The sequence below is a fragment of the Scyliorhinus torazame genome, chromosome 18 (assembly GCF_047496885.1).
Source record: "Scyliorhinus torazame isolate Kashiwa2021f chromosome 18, sScyTor2.1, whole genome shotgun sequence".
Taxonomy (NCBI): domain Eukaryota; kingdom Metazoa; phylum Chordata; class Chondrichthyes; order Carcharhiniformes; family Scyliorhinidae; genus Scyliorhinus; species Scyliorhinus torazame.
In genome coordinates this window covers 9593082-9604574 of record NC_092724.1, presented here as the reverse complement: position 1 = coordinate 9604574, position 11493 = coordinate 9593082, and positions in this window count along the sequence as shown.

Here is an 11493-nt window from a genome sequence, read left to right as displayed (position 1 = left end):
CCCAGTGACCATAGTGGACGGGATTCTCCCATCGGGCGATTAAGTGTTGACGCCGGCATAAAAATGGGAGTGTTTTACTCCGGCGTTGCCACCTATTCCGGGACCCCATTCCCCGGCCCAAAGGGGGCTAGCACAGCGCTGGAGTGGCCTACGCCACCCCAGCTGCCGATCCCTGCGTGAACCCGGCGCCACGGGGTCCGCGCGTGTGCAGTTGGGCCGGTGCCAACTAACGCAGGGCAACAGGAGCCGGCGCGGAGGAAAGGAGGCCCCCAGCCAGAGAGGCAGGCCCGCCGACCGGTGGGTCCGATCGCGGGCCAGGCCACTATGGAGACCCCCTCGGGGTCGGACCCCCCGTCCCACCCCACAGGCCGCCCCCGGACCCTTCAACGCCGAGGTCCCGCCGGCTCAGAGGAAGTTAGAACGGCGTCGGCGGGACCCGGATTTTTGGTGACGGCCGCTTGTCCCATCCGGGCTGGAGAGTCGGCGCCCCGGGCTGGAGAGTCGGCGCATACCTCGACCGCCGACCAGGCCGGTGCCGATGGCGCCGATCTGGAGAATCGCGTCCCGGCGTCGGGGCGGCGTGGTGCGACTCGCGCGGCGCCGCGCCGATTCTCCGACCCGGCGGGGGGAGTGTGAAGGGGCAGGGGCCCTCTCAGTGTGAATGCGTCACTCGCAGTGATAGGACTCAGGCAAGATTCAGTGAACACGAGACCCTCGCCACTAATCCCCCCTTCAGAGCTAAGGGACAAAGTAATGTGGAGCCGAACCTCACTCGGACAGAAATCGAGGAGTCAGAGTGCCGACAGCAGGCAGACGGGAGTCAGACATAAGCTGTGTCTGAGGATCATCACAGACATTCCTCACTGCAAGTCGTCATCACCCTCCAGCAGGCAGTCAGGAATTCCCCAAACCCAGCAGCCGGATGTTCGGTATCTTGACCAACTTCATCCCCTGGTCATAAGAGGGTCACACTTTCGGACTCCCTGGGGGTCGTATTGTAGGGCACAGTGGACCTGTCGAAGCAGTGGAATCGCATCTTCAACAGGCCGATGCACTGCTTGATGACAGCTCGTTTCGCACTGCGTGCCTATTTGTACCTGATCTCCGCTGTGGTCTGTGACCTCCGCACTGACATCATCAGCCGTGACCTGGGGGGGATATCCCTTGTCCCCAATCAGCCATCCCCCCAGCCTGATCTGTCCCTGCAGGATTCCAGGGATCTGCGACTGGCCCAGGATGTAGCTGTTAGGCACACTCCCTGGAAAATGGACACACACGTGCATGAAGCCAGTCTGAAAGTCACACACCAGCTGGACACTGAGGGACTGGAACCCCTTCCAGTTGAAGAGGTGCCCTCAGCCACAGACAGAGGCATGGGTGCAGTCGATTGGCGCTTGTATCTGTGGCAAGCCAGCTTTTCCCCAAAGCCTGTAGCCCACATGACATGCCGGCCCTGGTCCAGGTCAAAATGTACGTGGTCCAGAGCCCGAGCATACAGTGCACCTGTGACTTCACGGATATAGTTATATGTTATGCCTGTGATATTCCACAAAAGCCACTCGTGGAGCCCTGGAATTACCCCATGGCGTTGAAGTTTAGGGCTGCCACAGGGAGCGGTTGTCCTATGCCGCCACTTGACGCAAAGTCTGCAAGGACGGGGCACAAGTTCCGCCCAGCCTCCCACGTGAGGCGAGTCTTCGCCAGCACATGTTTTCCGACAGCTCCATGAAGGACAAGGTTCTTCAGACCCTTGATGTCCTATGGTGCCTTCATGCCCCCTGCACAACTGGCGCGACCTCCGGCCCCTGAACCTGCTCTGCAGCCCCCCGGTCTTGTCAGCAGTGTCTTCCCTCAATGCTGCCGCACGTTACTGCTGGAGTCTGAACTCCCCCAGTACAGTTATTAGTAGAATGGTCAGCTCCATTGGCTCCATTCTGGTATCGATTGGATTCCTGTGCGGGATGGAGGAGAGCGAGCAGGGTTCTGACAGGAGAGCTATATGCTCGCTCTTCCCGAATGACGTCAGGCCTGGTGGGTGGGAAGATTCGACAAGGGATGAAATGTGACTAAGTATATGGTAGTGGGTTCAAATTCATGTTAATCTGGTTCGTGCCATGAAGAGCTTCGTAAGCAAGGATGAGAATTTGAAAGTTAAGGGGCTGAATTCTCTGCCAGCGGGATTCTCATTTGCGCCGGCAGAGCACCCATGTCCGTGTTTTTCCTGGCGGCCTGGGAAATCCCAGGGTGGGTGGCCACAATGGGAAATCACATTGGCAGGAGACAGGAACAGAGAATCCCGCTGCCAGCGAGAGCGCGCCGCCCAGGAAAACGCAACTGGCGGACAGGAGTATCCCACTCCAGACATTTCTTGTCACAAAGTCTTGGCGCACGTAAAGCCACAGGCAGCAAAGGTTAGACTTCAAGTTGATGAAGAGTAGAATGCAGCCAGGACTGCATTGGAATAGTGAAACCTGGAGGTAACAAAGAAATAAATGAGAATTTCAGCAGGGATAAAACTGTTGCCTCAGTCAAGAGGCATAATGATGATTTTGGTCAACTGAATACAAGAGGTGGTATCTCACCAGCTACTCAATGTCCATCTCTGCTGACTTGCATTTTGACTGTCAAAGGGGGTTGCACCAACGATTCTTCACATTTCCCTTCAGGATCTGGGTCCTTATCAGGGATTGTCAACTCATCTCCGACATCCTCAACAAACATCCATCTGATTATTTCTGCGATGACCAGAACCATTTAAGCCTTGCTCAGGATGCGGGCTGGGAATTCCTTGTTTGGAGGGTTTATTGACAGCTCAACTAATGAAATAGATGTACAGGTTAGGTGGATTGGCCGTGATAAATTGCCCTTAGTGCCCAAAATTGCCCTTAGTGTTGGGTGGGGTTACTGGGTTGTGGGGATAGGGTGGAGGTGTTGAGTTTGGGTAGGGTGCTCTTTCCAAGAGCCGGTGCAGACTCGATGGGCCGAATGGCCTCCTTCTGCACTGTAAATTCAATGATAATCTATGATTAATCTAGGACAAAGGTTCGGCACAACATCGTGGGCCGAAGGGCCTGTTCTGTGCTGTATTTTTCTATGTTTTATGTTCTAAGACTGAAAGGAGGAGAAGCCAGAAGAGCGATTATGTCGTGGAATGAATAATCTATACCCAAGATGACTATGTCGAACAACAGCTGTGGATTGGCGATCCTTGCCCCCACCTGAGAATTAGGCCAGATTTTGTGCACTGGGTGGGAGTTGGTGAAAAAGAAGAGAATGATTTTTAAATAATCATCCAGCTTGTGCTTCGATTGTTTTGGAACGATGGTCAAAACAAAACTGAGAGAGGCAAGAGTGCACTTGTGCTTTACCAGCTGAGGAATTGAACATAGAACACAGAAAATACAACACAGAACAGGCCCTTCGATGTTGTGCCAAACTTTTGTCCTAGATTAAGAACAAATTAATCTACACCCCATCATTCTCCCGTAATCCATGTACCTATCCAATAGCCGCTTGAAGGTCCCTAATGTTTCCGACTCAACTACTTCCACAGGCAGTGCACTCCATGCCCCCACTACTCTCTGGGTAAAGAACCTACCTCTGACATCCCCCCTATATCTTCCACCATTCCCCTTAAATTTATGTCCCCTTGTAATGGTTTGTTCTACCCGGGGAAAAAAGTCTCTGACTGTCTACTCTATCTATTCCCCTGATCATCTTATAAACCTCTATCAAGTCGCCCCTCATCCTCCTCCGTTCTAATGAGAAAAGGTCTAGCACCCTCAACCTTTCCTCATAAGACCTACTCTCCATTCCAGGCAACATCCTGGTAAATCTCCTTTGCACCTTTTCCAAAGCTTCCACATCCTTCCTAAAATGAGGCGACCAGAACTGCACACAGTACTCCAAATGTGGCCTTACCAAGGTTTTGTACAGCTGCATCATCACCTCACGGCTCTTAAATTCAATCCCTCTGCTAATGAACGCTAGCACACCATAGGCCTTCTTCACAGCTCTATCCACTTGAGTGGCAACTTTCAAAGATCTATGGACATAGACCCCAAGATCTCTCTGCTCCTCCACATTGCCAAGAACTTTACCGTTAACCCTGTATTCTGCATTCATATTTGTCCTTCCAAAATGGACAACCTCACACTTTTCAGGGTCAAACTCCATCTGCCACCTCTCAGCCCAGCTCTGCATCCTATCTATGTCTCTTTGCAGCCAACAACAGCCCTCCTCACAATCCACAACTCCACCAATCTTCATATCGTCTGTAAATTTACTGACCCACCCTTCAACTCCCTCATCCAAGTCATTAATGAAAATCACAAACAGCAGAGGACCCAGAACTGATCCCCGTGGTACGCCACTGGTAACTGGGCTCCAGGCTGAATATTTGCCATCCACCACCACTCTCTGACTTCTATCGGTTAGCCAGTTCGTTATCCAACTGGCCAAATTTCCCACTATCCCATGCCTCCTTACTTTCTGCATAAGCCTACCATGGGGAACCTTATCAAATGCCTTACTAAAATCCATGTACACTACATCCACTGCTTTACCTTCATCCACGTGCTTGGTCACCTCCTCAAAGACCTACCCCTCACAAACCCGTGCTGACTATCCCTAATCAAGCAATGTCTTTCCAGATGCTCAGAATTGATTAAGACATTGCATTTTCACTTTCGCAGTTTAAATCAAATTAAACTGTAAGTAGTTTTTATTTTATTTTGAAACAGTGAATAATTACATAGCTGATTATATTTTTGTGTAATCAACCATAGATGGATTCTTGAATATAAACAAACACGGATAAAGCAAAGAAAATGTAATTTCCTGACATACACCATGATTAAACTCTTCAAATTGCCTAATTTTTAAAATAAATTGTTTTCTATAAGAGGCTCACTATGTTTTTATTCTATTGTAAACAATGTCTTTTGCTCAAGTCATTCATCATCTCCTGTTCAAATTATTTCCACCCAATTTCTACGCTGCGTAGAAAGCCAAGACTGCTCTCTGATGCAGCTTAGCATGTGTCATGGTCCTCTCCACCACGTACGACGAGTCAAAAATGTCCATCTATCCCCATTAGCTCTGCTGCCAGAATCATCCTCTTACCGCTGCGCATGTTTCATTCTGATCTGGTCATTGACAAGTGGCCAAAACATCTTGTCTACTGGCTCCCCTGCCATCCCTGCATGGGGTGGTCCCACTTCTGTGACCATTATTTTATAGAGGCAAATGATTTTGTCAGGAAGCATGGTTTTGGGGGAGGACCAATGCTGGGAACTCATGGTTTTGATATGTCTGTAATGTGAATGTTGGAAATCTTATCATGTTTTCTTTTGTTATGGTCGGTTGGGGGGATGATTCCTAGTCCTGGGTTTTTTCTCTCAATCACCTTTCCTGCCTACTGCCCAGAGGCAATGTCATCTGCATAGAGTCAGATTGCATTTCTATGCTGACAAAACCCAGCACTAACTTTCCCATCAGCACCCTCAACTCCGTGCTCTCTGATACCATGTCATTAATGAACCAGGACCTCTTCCAATTTCATATCAGCAAGCTCAAAATCTGAAGGAGAATCCGATGGACTCGAAACGTTAATTGTCTCTCCACAGGTGCTGCCAGAGCTGCTGAGCTTTTCCAGCATTTTCTGTTTTTAGCCCCAAATCATGCCCAGCTCAAAATGTCCCACTGCCTGGTTGCGCATCTTTCACCATGAGCAATCTTAGTGTCCCTTTGATATGGGCGGCACGGTGGCACAGTGGTTAGCACTGTTGCTTCACAGCATCGGGGTCCCAGGTTTGATTCCCGGCTTGGGTCACTGTCTGTGCGGAGTCTGCACGTTCTCCCCGTGTCTGCGTGAGTTTCCTCCGGGTGCTCCGGTTTCCTCTCACAAGTCCCGAAAGACGTGCTTGTTAGGTGAATTGGACATCCTGAATTCTCCCTCAGTGTACCCGAACAGGTGCCAGAATGTGGCGACTAGGGGATTTTCACAGTAACTCCATTGCAGTGTTAATGTAAGCCTACCTGTGACAATAAAGATTATTATTAATTATTATATTGATCTGAGCATCGCTTCGAACCTCAGGCCTCTCTCAAAACGAAGAACGCCTTTATCCTTATCTGTAACAATACTTTTTCCCTAACTTTACCTTCAGAGCCACAGATTCTCTCATTCTTGCCATCATTATCTCTCCTGTTGCCAATGTTGCTCTTCCACGCCACACCCTAACTGAGCTCCAGCTTGTCCGAAACTCAGTGTACAACTCCCAATTCCCCGATCAATCAGGTAATTGCCAAACCCGGCTGCTTCTCGATGCTGCAATGTATTTTTGCAAACATTGAAGCATTTTTGTTTATGTTATGTCCAGTTATTGGCTGCTTCCTGTCGCACTGAAAACAGGATTAAAAAGCAGCTCACACAGAAAATGGCCCAGTTTGTTTTGCTGTCCAGAACAGGAGAGTTCAATCCATTCAATTTGAATACAAACATCATTTGTGGTTTATTTGGATATCTGTTCAATTGGCAGCTCTTTTTGTGATGAAGAGCAAGGCCTTTAATCTGCATTATTTCTGCCAAATTTGAATAATATTTCCAGCCTGAATTGCTCATCTGAAATCAGCAATGTGAGATCGTCCTGAGATTTCTCCGGCTGTCAGATTTTTAAAAAAATGTATTTTATTCCAAACACAACAAAAAAAAAAATCACACAACCACCCAAAATAACACAGCCAATGTACAAGCTGTATGTCATTTTTAACATCTTTTTTAAACCTTGACTAACTTAATCCCCCCCCCCCCCCAAAAAAAAAAAAAACAATCAAGAAAAACGTTTCCACCACAACAAAATGTATTCAGGTGCATACCCAATGTACATGGGAGAAGGAGAACTCCTTCTCCCCCTGATGCCTAATCCTTCCCGGATCCACCCCTCCATTCTCACCTACACCCGGCCACAAAGCCACCTGCGACACTGGCTCCCTCCCCGGGCACGCCTCCCTCCTCTCCCCCTCAGGTCTTCCATCCAACCAACAACGCCCCCCCCCTCTCCCTTCCTACCAATTTGCCCCCCCCCCCCCTCCATGGCCACCCGCTGCAACCCCCTCCCCCACATAGCTTCCATTTACTAGCATCCCTGCCAGCATGGCAGCCCCCACCTGAAAGACAAGGGAGTCCACCCATGTTGCCCAAACCATCCTTCCCCCAACACCTCCTCCCCAGCCTCCACCCTTTGGACAGACCCTGACCAGGCCCCTCCTTGCCACAGCCCCCTCCCTCCCAATCTCCAGCTGGAGAAAAAACCCAGGACTAGGAATCATCCCCCCAACCGACCATAACAAAAGAAAACATGATAAGATTTCCAACATTCACATTACAGACATATCAAAACCATGAGTTCCCAGCATTGGTCCTCCCCCAAAACCATGCTTCGTGACAAAACCATTTGCCTCCATAAAATAATGTTCTTTGCCCTTAAATGTCACCCACAGTTTAGCCAGGTACAACATCCCGAACAGGATCTTGCTCCGAAAGAGCGCCCTCTTGACCCTGTTAAAGCTCGCTCGCCGCTTGGCCAGGTCGGACCCAAAGTCCTGGTAGATCCGAATCTGATTCCACTCTCAGCTATAGTCTCGTGTCGCCTTTGCCTATCTCAGAATTCGCTCCTTCCCATGAAACTTCTGCATCCGGAAGATCACAGCCCGCGGCGGCTCCCTCTCTCTTGGCCTCTGACTCAGCGACCGGTGGGCTCAATCTGCCTCCGGGGACTTCTCGAAGACCCCCTCCTTGACTAGCTTTGCGAACATCCTTGCCACATAATCTGTAGCACTTGTTCCCTCGACGCCCTCCGGCAATTCGGCTATTCTCAAGTTCTCCTTCCTGGATTGGTTCTCCTGATCATAATAATAATAATAATAATCGCTTATTGTCACAAGTAGGCTTCAATGAAGTTACTGTGAAAAGCCCCTAGTCACCACATTCCGGCGCCTGTTCGGGGAGGCCGATATGGGCATCATCCTCCCTCGCCTTCAACACCTTGTAGGCCCCCCCCCCCCCAGCAATGCCACCCCTGTCTCCACAATCTGGTCACTGTGGTCAGACACCACCCTTTCCACCTCGCGGATCGTCGTGCCATGTGACTCCAGCCGCTGTTCCACCCATTTCAAAATCCTGTGAAGAGAGGCTACCGTGTCCTCAACCGCCTTGGGCCAGTCCTCCTGCACCTCAAGCCGATGTTTCTTAAACTCCCCATGTGATGAAATCCATCAACCGCTCCCCAGGCAGTGGGGTAGGCGACGACGACACATCCAACTACACCACACTTTCTGTTGCTGCTCTACGAGGGTCTCCTGAGTTGAAGCTTTATTCGACTTCTGCCAAGTGTTGTCACCCACCAACATTCCCCGCTGGAGAAGAAACCAACACCCTCCAATTATTCTGCACTTTTCCCCCACCAAAGCGGCAATTAACTGGGTAGAGAATGGACAAACCCTGAGCCTCCAAGTGGGAGTCACCATGGGCGAAATTCTCCCCCAACGGCGCGATGTCCGCCGACTGGCGCCAAACACGGCGCCAATCAGACGGGCATCGCGCCGGACCAAAGGTGCGGAATGCTCCGCATCTTTGGGGGCCGAGCCCCAACATTGAGGGGCTAGGCCGACGCCGGAGGGATTTCCGCCCCGCCAGCTGGCGGAAATGGCGTTTGTTGCCCCGCCAGCTGGAGCGGAAATGCGGCGCATGCGCGGGAGCGTCAGCGGCCGCTGACAGTTTCCCGGCACATGCGCGGGAGCGTCAGCGGCCGCTGTCAGTTTCCCGCGCATGCGCAGTGGGGAGAGTCTCTTCCGCCTCCGCCATGGTGGAGGCCGTGGCGGAGGCGGAAGGGAAAGAGTGCCCCCATGGCACAGGCCCGCCCGCGGATCGGTGGGCCCCGATCGCGGGCCAGGCCACCGTGGGGGCACCCCCCGGGGTCAGATCGCCCCGCGCCCCCCCCCCCCCCAGGACCCCGGAGCCCGCCCACGCCGCCAGGTCCCGCCGGTAAATACCAGGTTTAATTTACGCCGGCAGGACAGGCAATCTCTGGGCGGGACTTCGGCCCATCCGGGCCGGAGAATCCAGCGGGGGGTCCCGCCAACCGGCGCGGCCCGATTCCCGCCCCCGCCCAATCTCCGGTACCGGAGACTTCGGCGGGGGCGGGGGCGGGATTCACGGCGGCCTACGGCCATTCTCCGACCCGGCGGGGGGTCGGAGAATGACGCCCCTTGTGTGCGACCAATCAGCTCATGGCGGCCACTGGAAGTCAGTCTCGGACTGTCAGCTCAATGGGTAAATCAAATATTCAGTTCACTTAAAAATGACTGTTTTGTATTTTCTATTTTCTGAAAAGGGATAGTGTAAGGGTCTTTCCTGATGATTCTCTTAGTTCCCCTTTTTTTTTGCCGTTATCAGTTTGATCCATGGATACTTAATGGACATTTATCTTTAAGTCAAGCAGCAGAAAGAGTGAAGAATTCAAAAGTTGCAACATGGTATATGGTGCTAGTTTTGGACAATAGATCTGAGAATCTGTGGCACCTGAGAGATGGGGTGGAACTCAGTTTGATTGGTTGGCTGGTAGCCAATAAATTGACCAAACGGCCACATTCTGCCTGGCAACAAATGGTGATTGGATCCTGCCTAAGTGGGGTGATTTCCAGAGACCCTAAGAAAGCAGAGTCGGGTCCCTAGGCACTCAGAGGGAGGGTCAGTTCTGTCTGTCTGTCTCTCTCTCTCTCTGTCTCTCCCACTGTATCTCTCTCTGTCTCTCTCTCTGACTCTCTCTGTCTCTCTCTGTTTCTCTCTGTCTCTCTCTATCTCTCTCTGTCTCTCTCTCTGTCTCTCTCCCTGTCTCTCCCACTGTATCTCTCTCTGTCTCTCTCTCTGTCTCTCTCTCTGACTCTCTCTGTCTCTCTCTATCTCTCTCTGTTTCTCTCTCTTTCTCTCTCTGTCTCTCTCTCTGTCTCTCTGTGTGTCTCTCTCTCTCTCTGTCTCTCTCGCTGACCCTCTCTGTCTCTCTCTATCTCTCTCTGTTTCTCTCTCTATCTCTCTCTGTCTCTCTCTCTGTCTCTCTGTGTGTCTCTCTCTCTCTCTGTCTCTCTCTCTGTCTCTCTCTGTTTCTCTCTCTGTCTCTCGCTATCTCTCTCTGTCTCTCTCTCTCTCCCTCTGTCTCTCTCTCTCTGTCTCTCTCTCTCTCGTGTTTTCTCCAGAAAAGCTGCTGTATGTCTGAAACTGCAGAGGCCTGAATGAATCTACAGTGAAAGCCATTACAGACTGGAAAACAGAAATCTCGACCTGAAAGTCTGGTTTGAAGGACAGTGTGCTAGAAACAAGCATCTGATACAAAGACTCTTATCTTTTACTTTCATTTATTATTTTCACCTCTCTTCCCCTCTGTGTTTGTTTGTCTTGTGTGTGTGTGTGTAAAGGATGGGGGGCATGTTAAAGTGGGTGATTAGGAATTACATGATAGTTAACCAACTGTTTTTGTTGCATATTTCATTCTAGTTCTCATTATTAATAAAAAGTAATTGTGCTTAACTTTACAAACCTGGTGACTGTAATTATTGGGCAGCCAAGGGCCATAGCCTTTGCGTATTTTTCTGAGAATTATTTGCCAATTCAATTAGAGGGTGAAGTATACATTAAAAAGAGAGACCAGGGGCGAAATTCTCCGTTATCGGCGGAAACTCCGCCGATCGGCGCAAAAAACGGCGCAAATCCCACTTGCGTCACGTCATAAAAATGGGCCGATAGTCTGCGGCCCAAAATGGGCTAGCAGCGACGTAACGGGATCCGCGCTTGCGCAGTGGTTCATGCCATGCAGCGTCATACGCGCTGCACGGCGTGACGGCTCATAAGGCCGCGCAGCTCCCCCCCACCCGACCGGAACAGCCGACCGCAACACCCGACTTGATGGCTGGCCGTCGCTCAGCCCCGAGGTTCGAGTCACGCGATGTGGAGGCGCTCCTGGATGCGGTGGAGCAGAGGAGGGACGCCCTGTATCCCGGGCACGGCCGCAGAGTTGCCCCACGCCACAGCCGGCGTCTGTGGAGGGAGGTGGCTGAGGCCATCACCGCTGTGGCCCTAACACCACGGACAGGCACCCAGTGCCACAAGAAGGTGAACGACCTCGTCAGAGCAGGCAGGGTGAGCCTCCCCCATATCCCCCATATCCCCTCTCCCCCAAATCCCCCCCTCCCCATATCCCCCCTCCCCCATATCCCCCCTCCCCCATATCCCCCATATCCCCCATATCCCCCCCTCCCCCATATCCCCCCTCCCCCATATCTCCCATATCCCCCCTCCCCCATATTCCCCCCTCCCCCATATCCCCCTCCCCCATATCTCCCATATCCCCCCTCCCCCATATCCCCCATATTCCCCCCTCCCCCATATCCCCCCTCCCCCATATCCCCCATATCCCCCCTCCCCATATCCCCCATATT